The sequence below is a fragment of the Nasonia vitripennis genome (assembly GCF_009193385.2).
Source record: "Nasonia vitripennis strain AsymCx chromosome 4 unlocalized genomic scaffold, Nvit_psr_1.1 chr4_random0003, whole genome shotgun sequence".
Lineage (NCBI taxonomy): Eukaryota > Metazoa > Arthropoda > Insecta > Hymenoptera > Pteromalidae > Nasonia > Nasonia vitripennis.
Window position 1 is genome coordinate 5,211,905 of NW_022279638.1, and position 4,546 is coordinate 5,216,450.

Here is a 4,546-nt window from a genome sequence, read left to right on the forward strand (position 1 = left end):
TTTCCTTTTTCTTTTTTTATTTCTTTCTCTACTATAGCTTTTATTATATATATCGCATCCAGTGTGCCTCCTTCTCTAAATCCCATCTGTGTGTCATTTATAACCTTCTTCTCTTCCAGTTCAGCTCTCAGTTTTTTTTTCAATTATATTTGCATATATTTTATATCCCGTATCCATCAGCGTTATCCCTCTATAGTTTCCTGCTTCATCTTTATCTGCTTTTTTATATATCGGCGCGATTAGCTCCGTGTTCCATTCCTCTGGGAAGCCGTTCCCCCTCCATATACTATTTAGAATGTTGTATAGGAAGTCCTCAGCTCTGTCCCCTCCGAGTATCCATGCCTCATTCTGTATCTCGTCTTCTCCTGCTGCCTTCTTCTTTTTCAATTTCCTGATTGCCTCCTTGATCTCCTCATGTGTGATCTCTTCTTCTTGCTCTCCTGCCTCCTTTTGGTTCTCTCTTTCTTTATTTCCTTGTTCTCCTGTTCTTTCCATATCTTCCGCTCTGTCTTTCTCTCTTTCTTCTGTGTTTTTCTCCGTCCAGTAATTTCTTGAAGTATTCTTCCCATTCCTTTTCTGTAATCTTTTCGCTGAGTTTTGCCCTACCTTTCCTCCTTTTTTTATTTACCACTTCCCAGAAGCCTTGACCTTTTTTTCATTCTGTAGTTCTTCTATCATCTTTTCACCCTCCTCTTTCTTCTTTTTCTCTATTAGTTGTCTATATTTGCTGCGTTCTATTAGGAATTCTTTTTTGTCTTCTCTCCCCTCTCTCCAATTCCTTAGTGCTTCTTTTACTTTGATTTTTGCTGCGTTGCATTCATTATCCCACCATCCTTTGCCTATCCTTTTACTTTTCTTTTTTCCTTTCGTTACCGCGTTTTTGACTATTTCTTTCAGCTCCCCCCAATCCTTCGACGCCCAAGCTTTCCCTAGCCAATCTCTATATTCTTCTATTCCTTTTTCTGTCCAGTCCGTTATGAGTTCTTCTTCCTCCGTTTCTATCTTTTTCATCATTTTCATTCTCAGTTCTACCGGAAAATGATCCGATTTCCATTTTCCTCCTATCAGCATTCTTTCTATCGTTTCTCTTCCTTCCTCGTTTGTTATTATGTAGTCTATCGTAGAGCAACCATTTCCTCCTAGATATGTCCATTCTCCCTCCCAATCTCCTTCTATATCTCCGTTTATTATATGCATTCCTATTTCCTCTAGTTTCTCGATCATGTATTTTCCTTCTTCGTTTATTTATTTATCTTTCGATTTCCTGCTTTCCTCTTTGTCTTCTGTTGTGAGGTTTCTTCCTCCTTTTTCGGCTGTTCTTGCGTTGAAGTCTCCTCCTATTATTATCTTTCCTTCTTTTTCTTCCTCGCATATCTTTTCTATCTCCTCTCAATTTTTTCCTATTTCCTCTCTCATATATACTACTCCCACTCTTATTTTTTCCTTTCCTTTTCCGATTTTTGCTGTTATCATCTCATTTGTGGGTTCTTCTACCCAGCTTATCTCTGTATCCTTGTTTGTGTTTTTTATTGCCATTACTACCCCTCCTCTTGCTCTCCCTTTTTGATTGGACCTCTTTGCCGCTTTCGTCCTGATTTCGTATCCTTTTAGTCTGTTTTCCCATATTTTGCTGTTTTTCTCCTCTACCCATGTTTCTGTTAATCCTATAATGTCGAATTCCTTGACGTATTCCCAGTCTTTTTCTTTCATTTTCCCTATCCCTGCTATGTTCCACCAGATTACCTTTATTTCTGTCTCCTTCCCTCTCTTATTCCTTCCCTCTCTGTTTCTCCATTTTCTGTTCGAATCCATTGTTCATTCCTCTCGTTCCAGAACCATTCTATGTTTCCTATCTTAAATTTATTATATCCTATCTTTGCCTTTTCTCCTTTTTTTAGCACTTCTCTGCTTCTCTTTATCACGAACTCTTTGTTTCTTCTTTCTTTCCATGTTGAGTCTATGTATATACCTTCTTCTAGTTTTCTCTTATTCTCCATCACCTTCTCTTTCTCTTCTTTGTTTCCCAATTTTGCTCCAATATTGGGGTATTTACCTCGGGTGATCCAGCACTTCCTCACCTTCACCTCCGTTCCGAGTTTTTCCTTTATCCAGACATGTACTTCTTCTGCCTTCACTCCATTTTCTGTTTCCAGTCCGCTTATGACTATATTATTCCTTATTTTCTCTCTTAGATCTTTTTCCGATATCCAGTCCACTTGTTTCCATCTTCTTTCTTCTTCTATCCCTACCTTGTTGTCTGAATGATCGTTGTTGTTTTTATCTTTTACTCCTTCCTGTAGTTTCATCGCTTTGACTGCCTCTTCTATATCTTTTATTTTCTTTATCCGTTCTCCTGTGGTTTCTGTTCCTCCTGCTCCGGCTTGTTCTTGCTTTGCCTTCAGCTGCTCTAATTCCTCTTTTATCTTTTTCCTGGCTTCCTCCTCCTCCTCCTTGTTTTTCTTTATTTCTTCTGCTATCTTCCTTATCTCCTTATCTCTTTCTTTTTCCATCCTTAGGATTGTTTCCTCAAACATTTTTTCACAACTCAACCTTTCCTCAGCTTTTCTATTAATTTCTTCAAGTCTTTTTTCCCATCTTTCTTCTCTTTGTTTAGCCTCTTCTATTGCTCTTTCTCTTGATCACCGTCCTTGTTCATTTTTTCAATGATCTCTTGCAGTGTCTTTTCCATCTTTTGCTCTTCTTCTATCTTTTCAGTTCTCTCCTCTTCCTTCTTGTCTTCTTTCTCCAGGTTCTCTTCTCCCTGTTTGGCTGCTATACTTGTGCCTGGTGTGCTTGGTTATGTTCTTGCAATTAGCTTGCTTTTATTAAAAATCTGTTTCTTTTCTTCTTCTTTACGTTTTTCCTCTTCTTCCTCCTCTTATTTTTTTTTATTTTTTTCCGGTGTGTCCTCGCCTTTAATTTTTTCTTCTGTTTCTTCTGCTTCTTTCCTTTTTCTTTTTAGAACCAGTCCTCCTTCTATTAGGTTAATTACACTTTGTGATTTCCTATCTAGTTGTGGTTTTGTCCCTTTTCCCCTTCCCTTTCTGCCCTCCTTTTTATTTCTCCCTGTAGATTTACTATCTGTGTTCCTTTCTTGTTTGGGAGTATACCATTCCGCTGTTCCGCTCCTTTTCTCCTCTTCTGCTGTTGCAGACTCACCCTCCAGATGTGTTCCAAAAATCACTTCGTTGATCCTCTCTATTCTCTTTATATCGGACTCTACTGGTGGTTTCCCTAGGGACTTTTTACTCATACTTTCTCTCTCCCTGACTCCTCTCTCTCTCTCTCTCTCTCTCTCTCTCTCTCTCTTTCTCTCTCTCTCTGGTGAGTCGCTTTGACAGCTTTTCATTCTGCTCCTACTTTCGCACTGCTTTTCTGCCGCTTCTTGCCTTCGGGCCCTCTTTTGTTGTAAATTGTTGCACGCTCTTTTTTGCAACCTTTACGACGACATATAAATCGCTGAAGGTTGCAATTTATTTTCTACATCTTTTCTGCACAAACTTTCTGCACGGCTTCTAACCTCCAAATCTACTCGGCTCGGCTTGGCTTGGTTTCCCGCTCGCACGGCGTCTCTCTCCGCTCCTAATCAACATCGAGGAGACATCTACCGCATCGAGGGAGAACTTCTAAGGCGTCTGCATATTGTTTGAGTAAGTTATCGACGAAAATGAGTGAGAACGGCGAAAAGAGCGGGGAAGTGCCTTTTCGGCTATGCGGCAGCTGTAAACAGCCTATTCAGCACAAGGAGCCGAAAAGGTGTGCTTTTTGCAAGCTCCATTACCATGTCAAATGTCTGAACACCATCAACATCAAGACAGTCGTGGTAAATGATAGGCAGTTTATAGCCTGTCCTCCCTGTGCAGACGCCAAGGGTGCCAAAGCGGGACTCAGGTCAACATCAGCGGCGGGGGTGACTGCGACAACAGCGGCTAACAAGACCACCCCAAAACAACCGGGGACGAAGAAGACGAGATCGGTACCACCATCAGCCAATACTTCACGAAGTACATCACCAGCTCGCTCATCACCAACCATCGAAGCTGCATTGAAGGACATTCGTGAAGCTCTCGATGACATCCGCAATGCTCATGCGGAAGCCATCCAGACACAAAACATCGTGTCGGAGAGGATCTCGAGAATTGAGCAACGTCTTAGCCCGCTGGAGAAGCGTCTAAAGGCCCTCGATGAGCTGCCTGCACTCAAGACTCGCATACTTAATGCTGAGTCCACCATCATCGAGTTGCAGGCACAAGTCCAAGATCTCTCATCGAGGAGCCCAGCACTGCAGCAAGACAACAACAACAACAGCAACAACAGCAGCAGCGCTGCGGAAATTAGCAGCCTCCGCAGTGAGCTGGCTGAGGTCAAACGACGGCAGGAGCAGACCTCAAATAGTGTTGTTGTCATCACGGGCTTGCACTACACCCGTGAGACCTCGCTGCATCTTCTCGCGTTTGCAGTCATAAACGCACTTGACCCAACAGTCCTACGGAGAGATGTTGCATCCGTCAGGGTCATGGGTAGGCTCGATGCACCCCGGCACACC